The sequence below is a fragment of the Lissotriton vulgaris genome, chromosome 3_1 (genome assembly GCF_964263255.1).
Source record: "Lissotriton vulgaris chromosome 3_1, aLisVul1.2, whole genome shotgun sequence".
Classification (NCBI taxonomy): Eukaryota; Metazoa; Chordata; class Amphibia; order Caudata; family Salamandridae; genus Lissotriton; species Lissotriton vulgaris.
Window position 1 is genome coordinate 935203849 of NC_141689.1, and position 14394 is coordinate 935218242.

The window sequence follows — 14394 nt, forward strand, 5'->3', positions numbered from 1 at the left end:
AAATAGCGTAATTCTGGAATAAAGAGTATATGCCTGGGGGAAATTTGTTTGTGCCATATTTTGCACACCAAAACATTTTCTGAAGTTTCTGAAACAGTCAAAGACCGACGTTAAAATTGTAATCTTCACGTCAAAGCGTAAGTTATGATAGGTACTGTTACGTCACTGTGTGAAAACAGCGATGTAACAGTTTTCACTGTGCCCGCCTTGTGACACGATGTATGCGCTTTGTTTAATGTACGGTGCTCCATTTTGAAAGGAGTTATAGATACATCAGTATTTCTGACGTATCTGTAGGCTTAGTAATGACGCATTACTGGAGTGTGTTGCAAAAGTGATGCAAATCCAGCAATGTGTCATGACACATAGGCAAGTCCCATGTTAAATGTGCCTGTATCAGTCTTACGCCTGCTGTGAGGCAGGCGTAACATTTTGACGCAGAAGTGGCATAGTGAAATCTGATAGATTTCACTGCACCACTTCTGCAAGGCTTTTTTACGGAGGAACACCCACCCTGCATACATTTTACCTGACACAGGTATAAAGTAGCGCAGGGCTTTTCAAAGTGACGCATCTACCTAGATGCATCACCTTGGAAATATGGCACAACACAGCGCATTGTTTACGTCGCTGCTGTGTCACGAAAAGTGAATCAACACGGCGTAAAAGTGTAGCAAGGCCTTATAAATAAGCCCCTTCAAGTTTTAGCACATCCATACACAACCCTATCATTTATTTTGTATTGAATCCAAAACTTAGATGTGCGGCCATAAGGAATATTGACCGTTACATTTTGAATGAGAATGTAAAAAGTGAATGGTTTGTTGGAAAATGGGAGAGCTTTAAAATCTTATCATAGATGATAATAATAATAATAATCTTTATTCGGTTTTTACAGTTTGAAAAGCCATAAAAGATAACATAGTTTTAAAAAGCATTGAGTTAATTAAAAAGAAAATTTACAGTTGATTTTTAGACTCGGAAAAATTATTTTAGCCAGTTCTGATACAAAAAGCGAAAGGTGGTAAATTTCGATTACAGATTATTTCTGTGTCTCATAATGCATTTTAAAAAATTTAATACATGATATACCGTGCATTCTGAGTCCAAAAGTTGAAGTGATAACATCGCTGGGCGGCATTGTCTATGGCCCCATTTTTTTAATAGGGGAATAAGCCATGTTTTTCGGTGTGGATGATAGAACTTACAAAAAAGTACTGTGTGGATGGTGGACTGTTGGGAATGTTCGTCACAGGGGCACAGGACCATTTCGGTACTCCAAGTATTCTTTTCAGGAAAGGTCACCAGTCTGAAAAATAAGTTCAACCTGAACCTTGTTAGGAGCATCTTCTCGTAGGTAGAAATCCCTAAAGTAAGATATGGCTGGATTTTCAGAGTCTGCTGAATAATGATTGCATGCGTAGCGGATTTTTTTGTGGCCAGCGTTGACAGTCTCAGGGAATCCAAGTGGCTCAATGCTATTTGTTTTAGATCTTTTTTAGAGATTTCCTTCATTAGTTCTGGATTGTAATAGTATTTCTCGATCCCCAGATCATGGAAGAAATTTCTGATGTAAGAGATCCAAGGTATTTTTTTAGCATGGTCCAACTCCATAATATCTCGTAGAATGTTTTTGGTCAGGTTGTTTTCCTCAGATAACCAAACTCTTCTCCAAAGCATTAGAGGTTGGATTTTGATCAAATCTTCAATAAATGGGATTCCCAGTTCTATATGCGAGGCATAGATGGAAGTGCCTCGTGGTGTTGACAGAAGGAATCTCGTGAAGATGTTTTCCTCTTTTTGAATTGGGCCAGTGTTTATGTGTCCCCAAATCCCGGCACCGTATAATGCTGTGGATTGGCACTTCGCAGCATATATTTGCAGCAGTTCCACTGGCCGTTTTTTCCCTAGTCTGTTTGAAAATTTCATTAGGGCCATGATCGCTCTTTTAAAAAGATGCCTCCTAGCTTCTACCGCTGCTTTCCAATTTTGGGCATCATCTATCATGATACCCAAGTAGGGGTATTGCGAGGTTCTTTCAATTTTTTGTTCTTTCAGAAAGATGGTCTTTGCGGGTTTTTTTGAGCCACCAACCACCATAGCAAAGGTTTTTTTAACGTTTATTTGCAGGTCCAAGGCAGCCATAAAATCTGCATATTTGGTTAGTGATTTCTGTAGTTCATTTGGAGTTCGGGCTAAAATGACAGCGTCGTCCGCGTAGAGCAGGGCGGGGATCAGGCGATCTTTTACTTTTGGAAGGTCTCTTCCCCCTTTCAGCATACACTCTTCAAGACCGTTGGTGTGTAATGAAAAAAGAAAGGGGGCGAGGACGCAACCTTGCCTCACTCCCCGCTCTACCACAAATGGTGCTGTCAGTTCTCCTCTTGTCCCGAACCTCACTCTCGCTGTGGCCCCGCTGTAAAGTTCCCTTAGAAAGTCCAAGAGAGGAGGGTCTACTCCCATCTTGCTTAGCAGCGACCAGAGCTTAGTATGTGAGACGCAGTCGAATGCGGAGGACAAATCCACGTATGTCATGAAGATAGTACCTGATTTTGCAAGGGTATACTTGGATATAAGCAGGGAAAGATTTAAGGCTTGCTCGGTGGTTCCAAAGCCTTCCCTGAAGCCGAACTGTAGGTCTGAGAGGATGTTTTCATCAGCCACCCACTGTTGCAACTTGCCAAGGAGGACTCTGCCAACGACTTTGCCCAGAGAATCAAGAAGGGAGATTGGGCGGTAGCACTTGACATCTTGCCTGTCCCCCTTCTTGAAAATGGGGACCATTATTGATGATGACCATGAGTCTAGCAGTCCAAGTTCCATTGTTGCAATACAAACTCTCGTGATTATTGGGGTCCACAGGTCAGGAAGGAATTTAAACAAATCCACGGGGACCCCATCAGGGCCGGGGGCTTTTCCGGGCCTACTTAAGGATAACGCTTTTTCAAAATCTTGTAGGTCAACTTCCAGGGAGATTGGGAAGGTGACTGGGTTGCTTGTTGACTGATGCGGACCGCTATTAGGTGTGGATTGAAAGATTTTCGAAAAATGATTTATCCATGTAGCCTCGTCTATGGCCACATCTATTTTTGGTCCAGTGGAGTCGGTTAAAAAGGGGGATTTGACTATTTTCCAGAAAGCCTGAGAGTCCTTCGAGAGTGCGCTCTCGTGCAAGGCCTTCCACAGGGATGTTTTTAGTTCTTTTTTCCTCGTCTTTCTGGCAATAGTATATTCTCTTCTGAGACCTTGGATCTTTGTTACATCTCTATTAGGTTCTCCAAGAGCTTTCCTCAGGTTAGTCTGTGCTTTCGTGCAATCTCGACTAAACCAACCTGTGGTCTTTTTATTATTTTGCTTGAGAGTTCTAGTTAATAGGCTTTTGACATGTTCTATAATGGTATTGAAATTTTCCAGTATTTGATTCGCCTCCGCTTGGGGATCAAGACAAATCAAAATGTTTTTATAGGCAAGAGTCACAAGTCTCTTCGTAAGGATGTTGGGGTCCACTTTTTCCCATTTGATTGTGAAGCCATTAGTCTTATTCAACTCGAGCCTGTTCTGTGGTAAGGTGTTGGCTATGGTTACCATCGGAGAGTTCGAGTGAGGTAGTTGGAGACTTAGACTTAGAGCAGAGTGGTCGCTACGGCAGTTTTCCAAGATTTTGAATGGTCCGATTTGCGGTGTTAGGGCTTCTGTGACTAGTATATAGTCCACTGTGGTCTCGTGGCCCCTTCCTCTATATGTAGGCTCTAGTTTATCGGTTGTTTGTTGTATGGGATTCAAAATTTGCAAGTCCAAGTCTGCGAGTATTTTGTTCATAGCGGACCCCACTCCTGAGTGAATGAAGTGAGTTAAAGGACTGTCCGACTCGTCTACTATTCCACAGGTGTCGATGATGGGGCAAGGGTGCAAATTGAAATCGCCGCCCCAAATTACGTGAGCAGTGTCCCCTTTCTGTTTGAAGTAAGTGTGTTCCTTTAATTTGCCTTGAATTTGATCGAGAACATTCACAAAATTATCGGAATCCAAGTTGTTGTATGTATTTACTGTTGAGATACGGGTTTTTTTCCCTGCAGAAAATGTGAGAATCTGGAAGTTCGGAAGGAGGTCTGTCTTGATGACCTTTATGTCTACAATTGTATTAGCCATGTAGATTGCCAGACCCCCCTTAGGTCTGCCTGAGGTGCTGGGAAGGGCGGGAGAGGTAAATGTTCTGTATCCCACTAGATGGAGGGCTGCCATTGCCCATGTTTCTTGGATGAAAATGATTTGATAGTCCTTCAGGAAGACCGCTGCCGATCCATCCTCAATCTTATTTCGGAGGCCGGCCACGTTCCAAAAGACCATAGAAAGCTGGGTGGATTCACGTTCTTGTGCAACATTGTAATTGTGTGGTATAGATAGGGTAGGCGCTGAATTTGGGTGTGAAGATACTACTGTAGTTGGTGAGGGCTCTGGGGGTTTAGTTGTTTGTCAATCGACCATTTCCAGGCCGCTGAACCTGTTCGCGGTCGGGAAGCCTAACCAGTGTTGCCCATTGATAGTGTCTTCATAATTAGAACCAAGAGTTTGGTAAGGTGGACTCTCCCAATGCTCCCAGTTTCCGAATCTGTTTTGGGGGCCCACGATCTGCCATGGGAGTTCTCTCTGGTGATAACTCCGATTAAATGGGTACTGAGAGTTAATGGGTTCGGTGGGTCGCATTACAGTATTGTTGGCGGCTGTTTCTAGCTCCCATGGTTGCGGAATTGGCTTCCTCCACATGTTGTCAGAATTACGTTGGTAGTTGTTATTATTGTACCTTTTCGGGTAAAAGTAAGACAAGGGTCTTGTTACAATACCCCCGGGGAAGTTGTTGCGTTCCCAGGAGCATATATAATCAGCTATGCTGGGATCCTCAAAGGTAATGACTATGCAGTCTCCTCGAATTGTTTTTTTTCTGTAACCTACCCACGAGGTCCGGGATACTGAAGCTATTTTACTTTTCCAGGGTGGCGGGACGGGACGGTTTGTATTCAACCAGTACTGGACCTTGTTCTTTAACGACCAGTTAGGTTCAGATCCCTCACCTGTAAGTTCGGGGACCCCCGTCATGACTACCACGTATGGAGTGGCCTCAGGTGGTAAATTTAGGGTGGGTGGTTGTTCGGTTGTCCCCCTCGGAGCGTTTTTTGTTTGGGGTGGCTTAGTGTTTGTTGTTACGGGTGTTTTAGGCGCAGGTGTTTTAGGAATAGGAGTTTTTATGGAAGTAGGGTTTGCAGTTGGTATTGATTGGGAACTAGCTTGTGGGGGGATAACCAGGGGCGTGGGAGCTGACTTTTGTGGAATGGCAGTATTTGCTGGGAGGGTTAATGTGGTTTGCTTTTTGGTCTTTGGCGGAGGTACAGTTGCAGTCTTCTTGGAAACAGGATGCGTAGTCTCTGGATTTAAAGGGGGCTTGATATGGGGTTGTGGGGATATGGTTTGTAGAGAGCCAATAATTTTTGTTAGCTGCCTCTCTATATTACTGAGTCTTGTTTCTAGTGGGCGTATATGAGAATTTAGAAGAAAGGCTATCTCTGTGATTAGTCTTGCTGATTCTCTTTGTCTACCTGTGTTTTGTGAGGTTAACGAATCAGGCATTAAAGCATCGCAGAGATCACGCGGTACATGGTGAATTGTTACCACGTTATTAGTTGGGGGAGCAGGATGATTAGAAATCACCGAAACGTTTGTGTCGGTGACCGTTGTCGGTTGTTTAGATGTTATAGAGGTTATAGTGTGATCTGATTTGCTCTTTGCGTTCCTTTTTTTAACGGCCCCCTCCCGCTTGCCTCTCATTTGTCTGGTTTCTTCGGGTGTCGGGTCGGGAAAGATATCAGGGGTATTCTCAAGATCAGATTCTGAGAGAGTTACAGATATTTGGGATGCTGACAAATCGACATTATTGGGTAGGCTAAGTCTGTTTGTGGTCGCCGGCATTTGCATTGAGGCTGACTGTATTTCAGGAGTGTTTGCTGTTGCGATTAATCCCATTGAAGAGCGACGTGCAATTGCCAGTTCAGTAGAAACTCTACCCTCAATTAGGCTTATACTCTGGTCAATGAAAGTATTTGCTTTGGCCAGAAAGTCGTCCATTGGGCCAAGTAGTTGATCGCCTATACCATTCTTTTTTGTTTTTTTCTGCCTGGTGGATCTCGTGTTCATTTTGCAATGAATGTTCACCTGGAGAAGGGTACTGGATTGTCGAATTATAGGAGGAGTCAAGATGTTTATGAATGCCTGTATTGGGGAGGCCGGAGTATGGTTGTTAGAGGGGTGGGCCGGACCAGACTCTCCCGTACTCGAACGGCCTCAAACGGCCCTGTCTTTGCCCAGTCTTAGCCCGGGCTGCGTCCCGCGCTGCGGGAGTTAGTAGACTTTTTGTAAGAGGCGCTGAAAGGGCAGGGGGCGGGCCAGCAGGGAGAGCGGTCCCGAAGCTCTTCCTTGGTCTCGCAGGGACTTCTGGGAAATGAAGTCCCCGCACGCTCGCAGCCCTGCTGGTGCCTCGCGCCCCTTACCGCCTTGCCGCTGTGAGTCCTTGCGTGTCCTCCAGGAAGGCTGCTGGCGCTGTAACAGAGCAGCGATGCGGCACCCGCGAAGCGGGTGCGGCGAGGAGTGTGCAGGAAACCTCGTGTGCCGATGTACCAAGTGCCCTGGTGCACTTGAAGGCCTCGTCTCTCTGGGTCTGGGTCCTCCGTTCACGAATAAAAGAAAGTAAGTGTCCCGCAGATGGCGAGAACAGGGACGCTTTTTGAGCAACTTTGATGGGCGGGGGGCGGGCCAGCAGGGAGAGCGGACCGGAAGCTCTTCCTTGGTCTCGCAGGGACTTCTGGGAAATGAAGTCCCTGCACGCTCGCAGCCCTGCTGGTGCCTCGCGCCCCTTACCGCCTTGCCGCTGTGAGTCCTTGCGTCCTCCAGGAAGGCTGCTGGCGCTGTAACAGAGCAGCGATGCGGCACCCGCGAAGCGGGTGCGGCGAGGAGTGTGCAGGAAACCTCGTGTGCCGATGTACCAAGTGCCCTGGTGCACTTGAAGGCCTCGTCTCTCTGGGTCTGGGTCCTCCGTTCACGAATCAAAGAAAGTAAGTGTCCCGCAGATGGCGAGAACAGGGACGCTTTTGAGCAACTTTGATGGGCGGGGGGTGGGCCAGCAGGGAGAGCGGACCGGAAGCTCTTCCTTGGTCTCGCTGGGACTTCTGGGTGACATTAAAGTGCCCTTTATTGTTTCGGAACTTACAAAGCTTTTGCTTTCTTCACAGTAGTTAGCCATGCAACACTGGTTGTTAGATACCTGAGGTGATGCTTTCATAGGAATTGACCCACGAATCAAGCCTAAACCCAATTATTATTCTGCAACTCCCCAGCCATAGCCATTTCTGTGAATTGCCATTGATTATTGAGGCAATATAACGGAAGTAAATGAAGGCCAGTGCAAATGTCAGAATGAAGGTGCATGAACTGCAACGCTGAAGCTCAGCCTGGACGCCATGCAGGGTAGCCCTTTACAAAGACTCCTGTATCCTGGGGATTTCATTATTGCCAGTTGCACTGCTGTGTGTGCACATAAGTGAGGGTGGGATAATTCAGTGGATTTCAAAGACCAAAGAGTTCCCAAAGAACCATGGTAATTCCTAGGATTACCTTCCCAAGCGAATACAAGCACCACCTGCCAAAATGAAAATCCTGGGGATTAGTTCACCAGTACAATGCAGTGTCTGCAATGGAACCAAAGGATTACACTTTTTTCCAGAGGCGTTTGCCCATGCTCAGGGAAGCAATATTAGGAATTAGCATTCTTATTTAGGGCGGGGTGAGAGCCTTCTTCCTGTTCATGGCACTCAGTGAGTCCATAAGGATTCCCAGATCCCTGCAGAAGAATGGTGGTATGTTGGCAGAAGCTACTATAAGCTCTGACTTGGTAGTCCCACTGCCATGCCGTCACTGTCCTCCCACCATAGTAGGCCATGCCAAAATAATTCTTTAAATGAATAGGATTTGCTAACATGCTGGTGGTGCAAAAAAAGAAAAAGAAACAAATGATAAACAGAATGCTGAACAATTTAAACATTCACCCCAGTCAAAAAGATCTGGGTTGAATCCATAGTTCTTTTTCTCATCACGCCACCACAGTTTGGACCCAGCCATATGTCCCTCATCAGCCAGGATAGTTTGAATCCAGTGGCGCAATGAGCACAGGACCCACGTATGGTGGTGCAGAAACATACATGCCACCATCAAATTCATGCTATTGCTGCCTCCACTTTCACATGGCCTATGGGGACATTGTTGTCTCCTCTAAGTTAGCATGAGCTCTGCAGACATTACACAGCTTTGCATACGTTACTACATAGCTTAAGTTTTGCAAAGACTTTGTTCGCACATTTTACATGAGAACAGTCAGCAGTGTGCATTCTCTGCCTGTTCCTGGTATTTGGTCCGAACATTGTGAGCAAGGTCGATAAACAATGCCCCTTGTTATTTTGTTCTGGTCATGCCTTAGCACCTAGACACAACATACCGACGCAGCTGTCATTTGGGACAGCGTACTTTAGTCTTATGAAAATACACAAATAGGTAGCTGGATAAGGACCTATCCAGGGAGGAGAGTGAGACAGCACCTTTGATGTAAATCTACTCTCTATTGGCTAAGGTATGGGGTCTGCTGTCAAAGCCCGGAGCTCTTCTAAAATATAATAATACTTATTCTTAGCAACAGGAGGGAGTTTAGGCTCTATTGTCTTTTCATGATGACATCGCCTTTCATGATATATGGATAGCTTCTCTGCTTCAGTTTTCTTCATAAAAAGTGTAAAGTTTTAAAGATGCGTAAAAATGTTACAAATGTCTGTATCCAAGGCCCATGTGTTATTATTATTGAGTTGCAGTTTGTCCTTGGTTCCCAAGCCTCCCCTGGGCAAAGGACAACTGCCTTCCTTTATCAATTCAAGCCATGCAATGTAACTTCTTCTCTCCTCGCCTAACTAATAATGTGAGAGTTTCCAAAGAACTGTATTTCAGGCCTACAAAATTCAGCTAACATAGGAAACCAGCTTATGAGCTTCACATAATTACATAGGAAAAATAAAGCATGTTCGAATAATGCCTTTTCCTACATGTAAAACAATGTGATTAATAAACACATTTAACCCCTTCGCGCTAGGGGGAGGGGAGGCGCACGCAGCTCCATCATGCTTGTGACGAGCTCGGCTTGTCACGCTGCACGGTGGTGCTGTGCTCATGACGAGCTGAGCTCGTCATGACCACGCCCGTTTAATGGAACGCTCAGCACCGCGGGGGAATTAGCCCCACGTGTGAGCACACGGCCACTGTGCCTCATGACGTGCTGAGCTCGTCATTAGCACGGAAGGAGTTAATACATTGATTATTGCCAGTTACACAACACGATTTCTTCACGTTAATGTTTTGTGCTAATTACTTTCACTTTCTATGTTAATTCCCCGTGTTATGTTTCAATGTTCTAAACACATCATGGTTCAAATTAATACATTTCACAATTCTAACACTTCAAGTTAATACGACAAAATATTATATGCGGGGGTGCTCTACCTGTGTGATTTTAATGCTCCCCTACAAATAAAATGTGATTCCCGCTACTTCACCAGAGAAGTGCCCAAGGTGTCGGGTACCCCTACGGTCTTCTGACCCAGCCACAGGAGAGGACCAGCAGTGCAACGTGGGGACTGCACTCTGACTGAGGTGCAGGACGGCCCTGGAGCGGCTGCTGTACAGCCTAGTTGCCCACCTGAGGAGCCCCCCTTGCATCAACGGTTGCTTGGAGATGCCACCCAGAGGAGTGCAGCAATTGTGCGTGTACGTGGAGGTGGTGGCGGCTCACGCGGAGCAGCAGCTGGGGAGATCACCCTGCTGCATCAGGCACCTTCTCTTAGCCTTGCTCCCCCTCCCCCTGCTCACGAGTTTGTGCAGTGAGTGCCTGACAGTGAAGGGGAGCTATAGTATGGTGGTGGGGCTGATTGGGGCAGCTGCACATTGGTGAATCAGACACTTGGGGAATGGGCCTGGAGCAGGGAGTCATCCTGCTCAGCCCATTGAGGACATTTGTGATGCCCCAGGACTGCCCCAAATGCAGCGTGGTGGCGTGGTACAGCTACAGTCAACCCCTTCTGGGGTAACAGCGTGTGCAGCTTTACTCTTCACTTTTTCTCCTGAGCTTGTACTGGCCACTCCCGACTTGAGGGAAGCATTTCTGCTGCAGGGGGCTCTGAAGTATGCGCACATGAGGCAAGAGGTCTTGGCTACTCCTGTGGTAGCTTGGCTACTCCTTCTGGTGCTGGGGGCCCGAAGAAGTTTTGTGCACTGGGCTGGGACTATACAGTTATGCCACCATGGTGGCAATGGAGATCAGTGTTGGAGCCCTGCATGTGACTCTCTAAACTTTTGTTTCCCTGTCAGAGACCTTGAATGCAGTGGTGCCCACCGTACTGGGCTCCTAGTGATTCGGTGCTATTTGAGTGGCCCTTCCTTCATTGGAGGTGTACTGAGCACCTGTTTGGGGGATGAGTGGTGGCGACACGTGGCTGACATTTGCCACCAAGAGCTGCCGAGTGGACCTGTGCATGAGCACTTCATTGTGTGGAGTGCACCGGAGCCCACATCAGACCCAGAGATGTTTAAAGAATGAGAGCATCGGGAGGCCCAGCACATTAAATTAATCAATACATGGCCTTGGGTGCAGGGGGTGATCCACCGCCGACAGGTGGGGGAGGCCTGTATGACCAGCAGGGCCCGACAGGCACACAGATCTTGGTGGTGATTGAAGCCTCCTCTTCCAATGTGCAGGCCAAGATACTCCCTGTCTCAGTGGATGTAAATCTGCTGTGCTTCAACCTTTGTAATGTGGCTGAGAGATTGTTGGAGATCGAACACCAGGTCGCAAAATTTCAGTAGCAGGTCAAAGCTCTCAAATCCATTATTGGTACTCCTGACCTGTGATTTGTGGTTTGTAGGATTTCCTAAGGGTGTGGAGAGAACAGCCCGGGAACTCTTTCTTAAACAATGGCCCCGAAGATGCTCATCAACACCAACTTCTCACAGGTCTTTGTGGTGGAGGGTTCGCACAGGGCCCTGGCACCTCCACCGCCCCGGGGAGGCCCTCCCATAACTATCATTGCTGAACTCCTTAATTACAGGGACCTTGATGTTGTGCTGCAGTCGCTTCTCCATCAAGGAGATCCCTCCTTTGAAAATCGCATCATTAGGATTTTACCATATTATATCTAACATGTACAAAAGATGCGGAAAACATTTGGAGGAGTGAAACAAAAAGTGAGAGCCATGGGATTGAAGTACATGTTATTCCTACCAAAGTAAAGGGAATCCATGAGGTTCAGACTCACTTCTTTGTAATGCCGGAGGAAGTATGGGACTGGCTGGACATCCAGGGAGGTGGCAGGATCCCGGTGTCTGGCGCTGGAGCAACCTCTTGTGGGTCAGCTGGTTCTTATCATAGTGGAGTGCTTGGGAGGTATTACATATTTACAACAAGGGGTGGTGAGGGACAGAGTCTCTAAATTAAGCAGAAAGCTCTCACCCAGTCAAGAGATCAGGGCTAGATCCAACACCGTTTTTTAGCTCACTGCACCATCCCAGTTTCAGAACCTGGCTGTATGCAAATTAGTCTGTTCCTGTCCCAGTGCATGATGGGAACAGGGCAAACCAAACTACAAAAGCCAATTCTTACACTGGGAAGGAAACAAGCTCCCGGGGACCGGTTTCTGGCATTACAGCCGTCTTCGGCCCGGTTTGCTTGAATCCTGATGGTGCAATGAGCAAGGGTCTCACATCTGAGAATACCCTTCCACGCTTAGGGTGGACAAAAATATTTACAACAAGGGGTGGTGAGGGACAGAGTCTCTGAATTAAGCAGAAAGCTCTCACCCAGTCAAGAGATCAGGGCTAGATCCAACACCGTTTTTTAGCTCACTGCACCATCCCAGTTTCAGAACCTGGCTGTATGCAAATTAGTCTGTTCCTGTCCCAGTGCATGATGGGAACAGGGCAAACCAAACTACAAAAGCCAATTCTTACACTGGGAAGGAAACAAGCTCCCGGGGACCGGTTTCTGGCATTACAGCCGTCTTCGGCCCGGTTTGCTTGAATCCTGATGGTGCAATGAGCAAGGGTCTCACATCTGAGAATACCCTTCCACGCTTAGGGTGGACAAAAATATTTACAACAAGGGGTGGTGAGGGACAGAGTCTCTGAATTAAGCAGAAAGCTCTCACCCAGTCAAGAGATCAGGGCTAGATCCAACACCGTTTTTTAGCTCACTGCACCATCCCAGTTTCAGAACCTGGCTGTATGCAAATTAGTCTGTTCCTGTCCCAGTGCATGATGGGAACAGGGCAAACCAAACTACAAAAGCCAATTCTTACACTGGGAAGGAAACAAGCTCCCGGGGACCGGTTTCTGGCATTACAGCCGTCTTCGGCCCGGTTTGCTTGAATCCTGATGGTGCAATGAGCAAGGGTCTCACATCTGAGAATACCCTTCCACGCTTAGGGTGGACAAAAATATTTACAACAAGGGGTGGTGAGGGACAGAGTCTCTGAATTAAGCAGAAAGCTCTCACCCAGTCAAGAGATCAGGGCTAGATCCAACACGGTTTTCTAAATCATTTTTGGCCACTATAGGTGTGGCAGGGTATACTCAGACATGAGTCCCTTTCTCACTGCTCCATCAGGATTCAAGCAAGCCGGGCCGAAGACGGCTGAAATGTCAGAAACCGGTCCCCGGTAGCTTGTCTCCTTTCTGGTGAAGAATTGGCTTGGTAGTTTAGTCTGCCCTGTTCCCATGATGCACTGGGCCAGGGACAGACTGATTTGCATATAGCCAGGTTCTGAGCCGGGGTGGGGCAGTGAGATAAATAACGGTGATGGATCAAGCCCTGATCTTTGGACTGGGTAAGTGTGGTCTGCTCAATTCAGACACTCTGTTCATCACCACCCCCTTTTCTAAATCATTTTTGGCCACTATAGGTGTGGCAGGGTATACTCAGACATGAGTCCCTTTCTCACTGCTCCATCAGGATTCAAGCAAGCCGGGCCGAAGACGGCTGAAATGCCAGAAACCGGCCCCCGGTAGCTTGTCTCCTTTCTGGTGAAGAATTGGCTTGGTAGTTTAGTCTGCCCTGTTCCCATGATGCACTGGGCCAGGGACAGACTGATTTGCATATAGCCAGGTTCTGAGCCGGGGTGGGGCAGTGAGATAAATAACGGTGATGGATCAAGCCCTGATCTTTGGACTGGGTAAGAGTGGTCTGCTCAATTCAGACACTCTGTTCATCACCACCCCCTTTTCTAAATCATTTTTGGCCACTATAGGTGTGGCAGGGTATACTCAGACATGAGTCCCTTTCTCACTGCTCCATCAGGATTCAAGCAAGCCGGGCCGAAGACGGCTGAAATGCCAGAAACCGGTCCCCGGTAGCTTGTCTCCTTTCTGGTGAAGAATTGGCTTGGTAGTCTAGTCTGCCCTGTTCCCATGATGCACTGGGCCAGGGACAGACTGATTTGCATATAGCCAGGTTCTGAGCCGGGGTGGGGCAGTGAGAAAATAACGGTGATGGATCAAGCCCTGATCTTTGGACTGGGTAAGAGTGGTCTGCTCAATTCAGACACTCTGTTCATCACCACCCCCTTTTCTAAATCATTTTTGGCCACTATAGGTGTGGCAGGGTATACTCAGACATGAGTCCCTTTCTCACTGCTCCATCAGGATTCAAGCAAGCCGGGCCGAAGACGGCTGAAATGCCAGAAACCGGTCCCCGGTAGCTTGTCTCCTTTCTGGTGAAGAATTGGCTTGGTAGTTTAGTCTGCCCTGTTCCCATGATGCACTGGGCCAGGGACAGACTGATTTGCATATAGCCAGGTTCTGAGCCGGGGTGGGGCAGTGAGATAAATAACGGTGATGGATCAAGCCCTGATCTTTGGACTGGGTAAGAGTGGTCTGCTCAATTCAGACACTCTGTTCATCACCACCCCCTTTTCTAAATCATTTTTGGCCACTATAGGTGTGGCAGGGTATACTCAGACATGAGTCCCTTTCTCACTGCTCCATCAGGATTCAAGCAAGCCGGGCCGAAGACGGCTGAAATGCCAGAAACCGGTCCCCGGTAGCTTGTCTCCTTTCTGGTGAAGAATTGGCTTGGTAGTTTAGTCTGCCCTGTTCCCATGATGCACTGGGCCAGGGACAGACTGATTTGCATATAGCCAGGTTCTGAGCCGGGGTGGGGCAGTGAGATAAATAACGGTGATGGATCAAGCCCTGATCTTTGGACTGGGTAAGAGTGGTCTGCTCAATTCAGACACTCTGTTCATCACCACCCCCTTTTCTAAA